The 14542-nt window shown below is 36.5% G+C and overlaps 1 long non-coding RNA gene across 1 annotated transcript; it reads left to right on the top strand.

The window, feature by feature from the left end:
• Nucleotides 1–1348: 1348 nt before the first annotated feature.
• Nucleotides 1349–3834, top strand: LOC307146850. The gene is made up of 3 exons (XR_013819169.1): nucleotides 1349–1601; nucleotides 2623–2657; nucleotides 2977–3834. It is a non-coding gene; the product is annotated as an uncharacterized lncRNA (long non-coding RNA).
• Nucleotides 3835–14542: the final 10708 nt, after the last annotated feature.

Raw genomic sequence — 14542 nt, 5'->3', positions numbered from 1 at the left:
GAGTCAGGTACATCTTTTACTCTTTATCTCTGAGCATTTAATGGTATTGTATTGATTATCCTTGAACCGATTATGAAACTGGCATGATACATTTACCTGACATAATAAATTGTTACATTTGATTTCATTCTGACTTGCTCTGATATTGTTTTCCCAAGTAGATTAAACGGATTCGTATGTTACTGCAAAGGTTGCGTCAGATTAGTGAAGACTAATATTTGGCACTAATTCAAGTGTGCTTGGTTATGTAAAGACAAGAAGTGAATTTCCGTTTAGGACATCAAAATGCTGCTTGACCAACCTAAATCTGGGTGTGTCTTACCTCTGTTTTAATTTAATGTTACTTTAGAAAAGTGTACGTGGGAAACCACAGCATGACCAATCCAAAGCTATTATAAGACAAGTAATGTTAGTCGATTTATATCTGTTATATCTTTGATTGTGTAAGCATGAATGTGACCGATCTCAGGTATATAGCCAATTACCTCTGTTTAGTGACCGAAGCTGGCGAGTTTGTGATCGTGAGACCCGGATTAAACAGAAGGCGTGAGGACCTCAAAGCGACATAGCTTCATAACATGAATGGGTAAAATTTAAGTAAAGAGTTGAAAAGAATAATCAAATGTGCTGCTAAACTACACTGTAAAAAAAAGTGTAATTTTACAGGTAATTGTCTGTATTTTTTTACAGAATTTTACCGTTTTGTCATTATACAGCAAATATCTGTAAAATAAAAGGCATTTGCTGTAATTTAAAGGTCCATTGTTAAATTTACAGGTAATTGCTTGTATTTTGGTTTTACAGCAATTTTACGTTTTTTAAAAGGAACTTGTCTGTATTTTTACAGAGTTATGTGTAATTTTACAGAAATTATTAAGTAATATTTTACAGATTTTTTCTGTGAAATTAGAAAACAAAGAAAAGAAGGTATAACTGCGGAAATCAGCATCTATTCAATATGTTTTCCTTTCAGATTATTAAGCATGTGGGGCCTAAAGTGAGTTTTTTTTAAGGTTAAATAAAAGTATTTGTACCATAGACTGTGATTTGTACATACAGTACCCTACATAGACTACAGTAGGCCTGAATTATTTTTTATTTCACATTTTATTTTATAGGCCTACTCATTTTGATCATTATCTCATTGTCTTATTCTCCCATAATTTCATGCATATTTTATGAATATTTTTCCAAATCACCGTTGCTTCACATTCAGGGCTTTGTGTGTTTGTTTGTGTGTGTGTGTGTGTGTGTGTGTGTGTGTGTGTGTGTGTGTGTGTGTGTGTGTGTGTTTGAGTGCGCGCGCGCGATGATGACGCAGGTTCAAATTCATTTCCGCTGTTTACTCCCGCCCACAACGGTTAACGTTAGCTGTAGCTGATCAGTCGAGTTTGGGCAAGCGGGAGATTTGAATTCAGTCTACTCTCGTGAAGTGGATTGTGAGATCAACAGTGGTTCAAAGCAATCGTATTCGTCAAGAGGCGAGCATGAGCAGGAGTTCTGTTTTTAGTCCGTCCGTTTGGATTCTTCGGAAATAAACGCCCTTTTCAGTGAGCCTTGTTCGTCACAGCGGACATCATGCCAACCGATCACCGGCTGAGGTAAGAGTCTCATTATACTAAGTTACATGTGAACGATATTTTATATTACATTTGTGTTAAGTTTACAGTTTTCAAGCTAACGTTAGCATTCTTAAATGATGTTCAGTTAACTGGCGAGAGCTGGAGGGCAAAACACTAAAAATGTAGCATGCGTCTTTACATTTTCCATCTGTTGAACCCACACCTCAAAAGACCTAAAACGAGCTTTCGTAGACTTGTTATACATATCATAGTCCGTTTAATTGCATATAAAATCTTCGTTAATACGCGATAGTATCTGTCAGTAAATCACTCTTAAATGGCGGGACATTTTGAAACACTGTCTGGAAGCTGAAAACTCTTCTCTTAAAAATATCCTTGGTTTTAATTATAGTAAAATTATAGTAACCACGTTTTTGGCGGATTTTTATTACTATTTTAAATAACCACAGTTATACTACAAATAGGCCTACCATGTTTGTTTGTTTTTTTGTTTCTTTGTGGTTAAACCATAGTTAATTTTCGTAAGGGTTGACGTGGCTATCAAGACTGTTAAGAAAACGAATTCAGTAAATACTGTAACTTACTTGATACAGGAAAGCACATGAGACTAGAATATGAACAACACAACATGATAAATTGCATATTCTGTCTGCATCTGCTTGCCAACACGTAACGTTAGCTATAGAATGCATACATGTGCATATATTAGGCTTATAAAATAAAAGTTGATAGAATGTTTGTGTTCTGATGAAGAAATGAACTTATCTACATTTGGGATGAACTGGGTTCATCATAGTAGCCTTTTTCATAGGATACTTTTGATCATTGGTTATGAAAATTGCATTGATCCAGATGAACAGACAGTTACACCCCTAACGTTAGGTGTCTCAGCTCAAAACTTCACTGTTAGCCTTTCCTGCTCAGCTTCCAGATCATAGTCAGTTGAGGTTTTGCATTGTCCCAGTGGAACATATTCTGACATGTGTAAATGTAATACTGAGTTGTTAATTTTTATTTTTTATTTTTTTTGTGATGTCAGGTCAAGTGGAAAGCAGAATGATCATGGCAAACAAGGTATGGGAAGAAGTAATTTAAAATATTGTTATGGCTGAGTCATCTGATTCCATATGATTGCACTAAAAGTGGCAGAACATTTAATTTGTTTTATACTGTATTTTCCCATATGAATATTCATTTGATCCTTGTGAGGCCACTGGAGCTGTACAATGTTTGGTTTTACTACAGTAAAACCACGATTGTGTTAGATTCCACCCATCTATTTATTTATTAGTATTATTTTTTTTATTTTTTTTGTAGTGTAACTAGGCTCTGTCATTTAGAAACATGACTTTTCCTATCACTTAATGACACATATCTCTACCTTTAATTCCAGCCAGAGGATCTGACGGTTGCTACAGCATCTCAGCCTACCTGATGGAAAATTCTTGCTGGATGAATGACCTTCACCTTCAACTCAACCTTGCCAAGACAGAACTGCTTATGGTTTCAGCCAAACCATCCTTGCTGTGTGATCCTGCTGATTTGCCTTATACAACACCAGAAAGATCCGGCCCTTCCTATCGGAGCCACACAACTCCTTGTCTAAGCTCTTGTTCTATCCAGACTGGACTATTGTAATGCTCTCCTGGCGGCTCTTCCAGCATCAGTCAAACCTCTGCAACTGATCCAGATGCTTCAGCAAGACCTAAACTCACTGCTTCAGATCTATGTGTCTCCAGAAGCTTGTGTTCTGCAAGTGAACGGCGCCTTGTGGTGCCATCATCCCAAAGAGACACAAAATCACTTTCACTGACCTTTCCCTGGACTGTTCCCTGCTGGTGGGATGACCTGACCAACTCAACACATTTTCAAGAAAATGCTAAAGATCCATCTTTTCATAAACACTTGACCCAATAATACTAAATCTTTGTTTTAATAATAAATAAATAAACTTGTGTACTGTGCTACACTAACTGGGACTTGTCACTGCACTTGTTGCTTCTATTGTTCTCTTAATATAAATATAAAGTCTTTTAATGTGGATATTTTTACATGTTCTAAATGATATACTAAGCCTGTATTTCCTATCATTCACGTATATGGATGTGCAGTGTTTGTTTAATGAGTAATACTGTAAATGTGCAGGTATTCCGTACTTGTACGTTTAGTTAATTTAACAGAAATTGACTGTACATTTGCTATTATTAAGTACTTAATTAGAGATTGGTCAAAGTTGTGAAACTGGATCTGCAAAAAAATAAAAACTGTAAATATACAAACTTTGTATTTGAATTTATGGACTTATTACATTTTTATACATAACTTCATAGTTATTTTACACAGAAAAACTATATATTAAAAGATAATTACTGTAGATAGACAGAGCATTATTATAAAATAACTTTATAAAACCCTAAATTTACAGTTTAACCTTAAAGTTAAATGTTCTTTTTATGTAATTTGACATAATTTATCTGTTTTTCCACGGTTTAATAAGCCATTATTAACAGTAATGTACTGTAATTTAATTAATTTTGACCGTAAGGTCAATTCTGTATTTTTACAGTTTTTGCCTGTAATTTTGTGAAATGGTAATTTGCTGTAATTTAACAGAACCCGTCTGGAAACTTTGCTGCCAGAGATTTACCGTTTTTTTACGGGATTTTTTTTTACAGTGTATTATAAATTACCATTAAAGGCACACTGTGGAGAAATTGTGCTTTTGTCAAACAGCGACCCCTAGAGTCGCTGTGGAATACTTGCACTGTCGTAAATACCCCCCCCCCCCCAACCTCTACTTTAGACTTATTTATGTCTTGATATTTATGTTAGATATTGAAAACTGTTCTCATGATAATCGCAAGAATCAACGTCAACAGCGTCGTCTGATATCCCTCAGGACTACGTGATAAATACACCTCACAACAACTGAGTTCAGCTAGCAAACTAGTTCGTGAGGCAAGCTAGGCAATAAAACATAACGCAAAAAACACGTAAGAGAAACAAGTGTTTGTTAGCAAGTCTGTTAACAGCTCTGATATTCGAAAGCTAGCTAGACATATGTGGAAATTATTGGACTGGTCTAATTATCAGCAATGGATGAATGGAAAGCATGTAAAAAAATGACATACTACAGTACAAGCAAGCGCAACAACATACAACATAGAAGGCAAACAAGTTTACAAATAAGAGATTTATTTACTGGCCACTTCATGCGTTTTCTCAGATCGGATTTCTGATTTATCAAAACGATTCCATTTACACCTGGTCACATAAATGTGTTTTTGCGAAACGGATTTAAATCCGATCTTCAATTCTCGCGCTATATGCAGATTTAATGGAGTGCACGTCACTGAAAGCAACAGATATGTGCTGCATTTTATTGATCATCAGCTAAAATGTCTAAATCAAAGACAGCAATAAGAGAGAGCAGTAACAGCCCTGGTAAGATCATTTCATTTCTTTACTTTTTATGATGATGATTGTGTGATAAGCGTCTGCGACTTACTTTCACTTTGATTTGCGATAGTTTGCACGTTGGCTTGATGAATCGATGCTCAGCTGCGGTGATGCGTGTTCCACTGGCGTTGTCATATCTGGCAATAACATATAGACTATAACACGCTCTCACACGTTTTTTTATTTATTTTTTTAACATTTTTGAGAGGAGTACAATTTACATATGTGGTTCAACAACCAGATGCACACTTGTCCAGTTTCGTCTGGAATGCGGCACAGACCTCCTCCTGAAGTGGTTTGAGCGGTCGGATTCAAATCCATCTCGAATGCGTTTTGGAGGACATTTACACCTGGTCTCTTCACGATCGGATAGCTATCTGATCTGAGAAAACGCATGAAGTGACCAGGTGTAAACAGCCCCCATGACAAAAACATACGCACGAAAGCCGAAAACAAACGCTGGTTGGCCTCTCACGTCCATAGACAGTATATAAATGCTCACGTCCAAATTTGAGGAAGTGGTGGGGGAAGTGACGTATGCCGTAAAGCAGTCGAATTTTGTAGTTCTTTTTGTGCTCGGGTTACTAGCCGAACCCCGAAGTTACGTAGTGCCAGTAAAAGCGATACAGACCCCATCAGGCTATGGCAGACGTGTCATTCAACCTATTGTAAGTCGATGTACCATCACAAGGGTCTTGGAAATATATTATGAAGGTTGAAAAGCTACATAGTGTTCCTTTAACCAATTGGCTTTCTAACCAAATTTGAGGTTGTGATAAAATGGAGTCATATAGGTTTAATTGGAACTAAATTACTTTGCCACGCGGCACAGTGTAGCAGCCCTCGGCTCCTTAATAATGGCAGAGAGTCTCTAACGGGTGCAATCGTTTTATACTTTTAGATTTAGCATGAGCACCATGAAAACTAGAAGTAAACACAAAAAAAATGTTTGTTACTGAACTTTTGGCATGACACAAATTTACAATAAATCTTCATCTTTTTACAGTACATCATCATGAATTTGTATAAATGTGCAATGCACATTAAAAATAATAACACAAATGATAATTTGCTCCCTTAACACATGCAGCTTTCCTGATACAAGATACACAACAAAACAATTTCCAGTAGCAGTCAATAGACATTTTACATCCTTAAAGTCTTATACATGGAGTTAAATAGTACACACCTCGCTCCGCTCACCAAGGGTGCAAAATTTAGATTTGTTGCTTTCAGAAATTAGTCTTGACGGTCTCAGAACTAAAACAGCACATAAAAGTGGACATAAGAAATAAACTTCACAAAATAGCATGAAAACGGAATTACATTAATATTGCAAACTGAACAGGATTCCACAATTAGTGATGTGACATTTGAACCGAGGGGTCGGAGCTTGTGTCGAGAAAAAACGGGCGTGCCAGATGAAGCCACGATTCGAGGCTTGTGTCGTTAACGTGAAAATCACGTGACTAATGACAAACGAGGCCTTGGTTTGTGTGGATACATCATCGGTTCGGTCCGAGTGTCGCTTCTGGATAAAAGGGGGTTCGAAACTCACGCCACCTTGTGGGTGTTGTCAGGAGTAGTAGAAGCAGTTGTAGTAGTGTCAGAGAGTCAGAGCGTTAGATAACTATCATTGTCATTGTCGTTATTGTGTCATATATGTGTTAGGGCTGTATATTATTACATTATCACGTTAGAATAGTTATTGTTATTATTAATTATAGTAGCTATATATTATAGTCTTGTTATATTAATTAGATAAGATTATTTGGATTGCTCTGGAGTTTTGGATCTGGACTGGACTGCTTTTTGATTTGGATTGCCCTTTTGGATTTGTTCCTTTTTCCTGGTAATGGAGTCAGCAAGAAAGAGGAGATCCTCCCCTGTCTGGGCTCAACAGAAGCATCAGTATCCTCATTTATACCAGCTAGCACTGGCATTTTTATGTTCCCCTTTATCATCTGTTCCTGTGAAAGGATCTTTTCCAAGGCTGGAGAGATTTTGTCCGAGAAGAGAAATCGTCTAAACCCAACACACTTGAAATAATTCTGTTTCTCAATAAAAATCTATTTTAATCCTTCCTTCCAGACTATTTCTTTTGCACTTTATTACACTCCCTCCAACATAAGCACTGCACTCAACACAGTGTCACTTTTGTTGTTCATACTGTCACTATCCAAACAATTTATGAATAATTAACTGTGTGTGTGACTCTGCGCAAGTAAATTCAGACAGAGAAAGATACATATTTTATATTATACACAGGTAATGGACAAATGTTTGCTCATTTCTTTTTATTATTGCAAATGAAAGGTTACAAACATTAACAGTGAGTACAAAATAAACAAATATTTTTATTTATAAAAACATTTTATAAAATATATTTTTATATATTATTTCACTGGTTCAGAATGAATTAATTTGTCTGCTATTTCTTTGCACAGTAGCTAGGTGTCACTAGTGAGCAATGCTGAATGAAGCTTCGAGTAATGAACCTTTGGCTGAAGCAAGGGGCTGCGAGGTCTCAGTGGTTCAGGAAGCCTCATTTTGCCATCACTAATCTGAGTTAACTTACATCTGTCCATCAGCTAGTTCGGAGATCAGAGAAAACAGAAGAGAGCAAAAACGTCGATCAGATACATATGTAAACAGTCTCAAACCCCATCACATGAATGACCCGACTCAATGCATCACCTCTAGCGGCCTCCAGTGGCCACTTACACACAGAGACCTTCACTCGGATACCATTCGACCGATTTAGACGGACTTACACGTTCAATAAGCACATTGTCACGCTTGTTCTGTGTTGTTCTTCTGTTGTCACTAGTCACATGTCTGTCTAGTTAAGTTTTCCCACCTGTTGTTATCAGTTCAGTTAAATCACCTGTGTCCTGTTAATTATCATCATCTGTCTCACCTGTTTCTGTTCATCAGTGTTAGTATTTAGTTCCCTTCAGTTCAATCAGTCTTTGTCTGTTCTTGTCTGTGTTAAGTGGTTTTGTGTGTGAATGTAATCCTGCATGTACCTGGGGAATTATCTTTTGTGAGTAAAATTTTATATTGGAATCTTCTGCCTTCATCTTTTTCATCATCTTACACCAAACCATGACACACATATAGGTGTGGTGTTTAGGTGCAATCTGATCCAGAAATGTGAAGTGAAAAGTATCTGAGAGGGAGAAACAAAAGCCTAATCATAAGCAGAGGCGACTTTAATTAAATAGAATTCACTCTGAAAGGTTTGAAATGATACAAAATATTAGAGGGAAAAATCACTGTGACAAGGTGATTGATTACCTGTAAGTCTACCTGACACAGGAATAAATGTTTTTTAATGACGGGCTGTGAAATTCAAATGTTCCTCCAGAGTGTCTGTGAGTCGTCACACATCCTGTGAGGCTGAACGGCTCCAGAACAGGCACTCGTCTCGGTCACAGAACAGTGCACTGATCCCATCCCACCTCGCTCAGGTTTCTGCATCAAACATCAGAGAGTTATACTACTGCTCATGACGTTCCAGAGCTGTTACACCCAAAGCTTAGAACTAGTCCAGTTGCTGGATCGAGAAGTTTGGAGCAGTTTTTTGAGAAAAAGCATCTGTGGGTTTATTATGGGAATTTGCTCAGTTGTTTTGAAGGATAATTCTGGTATTTAACACCTTGAGTCTATTTTTTTAGTTTGTTTTGGATGAACTAGAGTGGTGGACACAGAAATTTTGTCGATGGGTCCTGTCTCGACTTTTTGACTCGTTTAGAATCGCCTTTGAGCGCTTCAGAGTGGCTGACTATAGGCATGCACAGACATGTCCTTAAAACAACCCTTAACGTTCGCTTTCAAAACTGTGCAACTCACTGAGTGGTTAGCGGTGTTCGTTGATGATTAAAAACAAATATATCGGCGCAATGTATGATTTCAATCCATGTTATTTGCCATAGTGGAACTATTTTTTTCAGATACCTCAACTGCTTATAAACTTCCGACCACTTGATGGCGACAACCACTTTGCCGTACAAGGACGCCGTACAGAACTCGGTGTCTAGCGCATAGAGCACAGTTGCTCTCGTTGCTCTGCTCACGCTAGCCTTCTGATGGTGCATTCACACCAGGCGCGAGTGATTTAATGTTAAGTCAATGCAAAGACGCGTTACGCACGTAAAAAATTCCTGCGACGTGAATGAGGCATAGAGCGCGGCGCGGTAGACGCGAATATGCCTCATTCGCGCGTCAAGTGCGTTACACACGAATTATTGTATTAGTGCTTTTTGTGCATTCACGCGTTTGACGCGAATTCGCGTCTGCCGCCCGAGTTGAAAAATCTGAACTTCTGCGTCAATTCGCGCCGCGTTAACCAATCAGGAGTCTGCTTGCTGCTGAGAGACAGAGAACTGAGAAAAAAAGACTTCAACCAAATGTAAACAGCACCCTTTTCCGTTTCCGGTAGCGCACTAATATCAACGAGCAATGAGTCCTCCAACAGAAATCAATGGGATTTTACAAAATGACAAATAAAACACGACAGAAACTGTATTTCGCTACGCTATACTTGTTTTGGAACATCAACGGACACCACTAACCACTCGGTGAGTTGCACAGTTTTGAAAGCGAACGTTAAGGGTTGTTTTAAGGACATGTCTGTGCATGCCTATAGTCAGCCACTCTGAAGCGCTCAAAGGCGATTCTAAACGAGTCAAAAAGTCGAGACAGGACCCATCGTCAACATTTCTGTGTCCACCACTCTAGTTCATCCAAAACAAACTACAAAATAGACTCAAGGTGTTAAATACCGGAATTATCCTTTAAGAAATTTGAGACGGGTCAGTAAAAAAAAAAAAAAAATCATAGTAAAATGGTTAACACTTTAAAATCATTCTCATTTGTTAACTTTGGTTAATGAATTAGTTTATATGAACTAGTTACATTACTACATTTTACAGCATTTATTAACAAATGGAACTTTATTTGAAAGATTTACCATCAAATTTGGTTCTTCTAATAGACAATGTAGTTAGAGCTGATATTTTATGTGCAGTTTTTCAGTTTGACACTAGAGGGCGCTTTGACTTTGAATTTTCCAACAATGCAGTTTAGAATATTTTCTGGATTTAGTGCATAACATTATGTACACATCATCTCATAACATTATACTGTAGGCAGTATTTCAGTAAATTCTCAAACCTTTACTGGAAAATTAAAGATTCAGAACAGAACTGTGACCCATTTTTCAACCCATCCGTTGAGACCATTATATGTATGAGAAATTTCAGTTCAGAGTTTCTACATCACTAAACGCAGATAAAATAATGCTGCCTTCTTCTGTATAGTTTTGTCTACCTTTCTCTCACTTCTCACCTTGTATACACATGTGAATTTATGTGTCATGGTTTTTATGGTCTTTTTGTTGCCAGTGCAGTGTTATCTGTATGCATTCTGTGTTTTAAAAGAAGTTTAATGCTTGGGTTGTGAAAAAATCCAGTGTAGAAATCATTATCTTATAAAAACCTATAGTATACAATGAAGAAAAAACAAAAAAAAAACTTGGTGTAAACCATTTTCACTCAGAATTTGCTAGTAAATTTCACAGAAGCAGTAGGTTTCAATGATTGAATTGAATTACACATTACATTTTGAAGTGGAAAGAAAGTACATTTCTTGTGAAATACTGTTTTATATATAACTTAAAAAAAACATTTGTTATGTGACACTCACAAAAATAGGTTTTGTTGAGATTATTATCTTTTGTTTCCTTTCCTTTTATTACAAATTAAATACTACTGAGAGAATACACAGAAGTGCGCTATGACATGCTGTTTCACATAACGGACACAAGGTGGCGGTACCTTTCAGCCGCGTCACTCTGGGTCTGGGAGGCGCACAGCAAGACAAGCTCATAATCGCTCATAATCCGGTTGAATGGAAAAAGAGCACCTGTTGCCTATTGTCCCGCGTCACCAATAACTCTGTGATATTTCCAATACTTGCAGGTTAGTTTTACATCTTTTATGTGACTACTAAGGGTTATAAGTTAATATGAATCCCATGGTGATGTGTGTTTTATTATGGAAGTAAAATTTTTGAAACAAAAAAGCCAGTTGAATTGCACTACTTGGAAAGAAATATGCATTGCATTAACCATGCTTGCATTTTAATGCATTGTATTTTTAGGGCTTGCATTTTTATGGGCTTAAATTCAGCATGGTTTCAAACACATTTTCATTATTAAAAATGCAATAATCCATATTCCCCTTTCATATTTCACTACCAAAATAGTCAAACTGATTAAAAATACAACCTAAAATATTGAACAGGCAATTTTGGTCCATTTTATTTCGCTTTGAAAATTCGCTTCCACAAATTCAGTGGTTCAAATTCGACAGAAAATTCTACGTTGACGTCCAGGAACTGCAGGAAAAGCAGTAGATTATCAAATCAAATCAAATCAAAGTATTCTGATTAATTACTATATATAAACAAATAATTTTTGTTCTCATTTAATTTCAAATTATGTACAAGAGTGCAGAGTCATAATTATAGAAACCATGACAAATGTCCAAATAGATATGGATAACTGTAGGTGTGTACTACTCTCACTTCTGTAATCTCAACCTTTTTTTTAGGAAATAGCTTTCAATGTGTATGGGCCTATGAAACACTCTGCTTCTGGCACTGTGTTACACTCACCCAAAAATCCAAGTAACTATAGCATTACTTATAGTGTGGAGTTTGAATGCTTTTGCTTTTGTTATCAATGTATGGCTAAGCATTTGACTGATTCTCGATTCACCACCAGGTCTCCAGATCATCCTACAGCTTCGGTGGCAGAATGTAATGGCTATTGTGAACACTTGTATTCCTCTTCTGGGCTGCTTTCTGCCATCTTTCTCTGTCGAACGAGTTTCTTTGAGGACAGAACATTCAAGGAAAACTTACCTACCCTCTCCCTCTCCCTCTCCCTAGATATAATATATAATTAAATGTTTTGTTGAATACAATGCAATTGGTTGCCTTGTATATTTTTTACTGTTGACCAAACTTCTTTCTTGACTAAAACTGAGCAGCTTTAATTGATATTCACTTGTTGTGCAGGTTTATGTGAATGTATTTGAACAGAACATAACATTAGGGGCGGCAGTGGCTCAGTGGTTCATGTAGATTGTCTACAAACCGGAAGGTTGGTGGTTCAATCCCCGGTTCCACCTGACCAAGTGTCGAGGTGTCCTTGAGCAAGACACCTAACCCCAGCTGCATTTATATAGGCTAGGTATATAGACACCTAACCCCGGACTGCATTTATATAGGCTAGCGCTTTCACAGACCTATGGCCACCAAAGCGCTTTACATATAGCCTCACATTCACCCATTCACTCACTCATTCATACACTGACGGCGGTGTCAGCCATGCAAGGCGCCATCCAGCTCGTCAGGAGTCTTGCTACATGGGTGTCTTGCTACATGGACACCTCGACACTTGGTCAGGTGGAACCGGGGATTGAACCACCAACCTACATGAACCACTTGAGCCGCCCCAGTATATACACTACCAGTCAAAAGTTTTGGATCGGTAAGATTTTTAATGTGTCTTCTGCTCACCAAAGTTGCATTTATTTGATTTGACAATATTACTGTTTTTGTTTTTGTATAAAAAAAAACAAAAAAAAAAACAGTAGGCCCCACTATTGTGAAATATTATTATAATGTAGGCTAAATCATCTGTTGTCTATGTGAATATATATTAAAGTGTAATTTATTCCTGTGATCAAAGCTGAATTTTCAGCATCATTACTCCAGTCTTCAGTGTCACATGATCCTTCAGAAATCATTCTAATATGATGATTTGATGATCAATAAACATTTCTCATTATTATTAATGTTGAGAAAAGTTATTAACATTTTTTATTTCAGGATTATTTGATGAATAGAAAGTTCAAAAGAACAGCATTTATCTGAAATGGAAAGCTTTTGTAACATTAAACACTATACCGTTCAAAAGTTTGGGTCAGTAGGAATTTCTATTTTATTTTGGGGGTAATATAGCTAATTAATGTTATGAGTAATATAACATTAATTAGCCTAATGAAATAAATGTGATATTGATATTTGTAATACTATCTGTGCAATTGTTTTACTTTCCATAGTGATGATACATACTGATACTTATTTGCATCAAATTTGTGTGGCAATGCAACTTGATTTATAAAATAAATCAATACTTTTATTCATCAAGGATGAATTAAATTGATCAAAAGTTACAGTAAATACATTTAGCCTATAATGTTACAAAATATCATTTTTCAAATAAACACTGTTCTTTTGAACTTTCTATTCATCAAAGAATCCTGAAAAAAAAAAAAAATACACAACTGTTTTCAACATTGAATCATCATATTATAATAATATAATGATTTCTGAAGGATCATGACACTGAAGACTGGAGTAATGATGCTGAAAATTCAGCTTTGATCACAGGAATAAATTACACTTTATATATATTATATTATATAAAAAAAAAAAAAGAAAAAAAAAAGGTATTTTAAACTGTCATTTATATATATCAAATAAATGCAGCCTTGGTGAGCAGAAGAGATGACTTATTTTAAAACCATTACAAATCTTACTGATACAAAACTTTTGGCTGGTAGAGTATGCATGCATGTATGCATGCATGTATGTATCTATGTATGTATGTGTACACACACACACACACACACACACACACACGTATATGTGTGTGTGTGTGTAACTGGAGAGATGGTTACTGAATGAAATAACTAGCCTATGTTCCTAAATACGATTCATAACATTAACGTTACTGTTAAAAGATTCGTTTTAGTATGGCTAATGTACCCCTGGATCCTTTCAAACCATTCATCAGAACACACACAAATACATGCATACGATGTAGCCTACTGTGTACAGTATGTTTACATGTAAATGTATACTGAAATGAATCCCGTTAACAGTAACGTTAATGTTATGAACATAGTTATTCCACACATTAACCATTTCTACAGTTTCATTTCAACTGACCGCTTGGAGGCGAGATCAAAGCGTGTCGCAACTCTCATATTTAACGGATCTGTAAGTGTGTATAAACTGTAAAAAAAAAAATTCTTCATAATCTGTCTATTTTCCCTTTTGTTTTTGAGTAATATAACATAGCCTAATGAAATAAATGTGATATTGATATTTGTAATACTGTGCAATTGTTTTACTTTCCATAGTGATGATACATACTGATACTTATTTGCGTCAAATTTGTGTGGCAATGCAACCTGATTTCTAAAGGATCTGAAGAATGTTGCAGCACCGGTTGCAGTTCTCTTTCAGAAGGTGCAGTTAGGGTGAGGTTCAGTTATTGCTCAGAGCACCAGATCATGCTTAATGTTCACACAGGTGTGTCTGCATACGGGCTGCGCATGCAGGCTTTGATCCGCCCTGACTGACGGCTGCTTCTCCCAGTCAAAGCTGACAAAATTCTTAGAATAGCTTGGGAGTAAAAA

This window comes from Squalius cephalus, assembly GCF_949319135.1.
Source record: "Squalius cephalus genome assembly, chromosome: 19".
Lineage (NCBI taxonomy): Eukaryota > Metazoa > Chordata > Actinopteri > Cypriniformes > Leuciscidae > Squalius > Squalius cephalus.
This window is presented reverse-complemented; position numbering and strand designations above follow the sequence as displayed.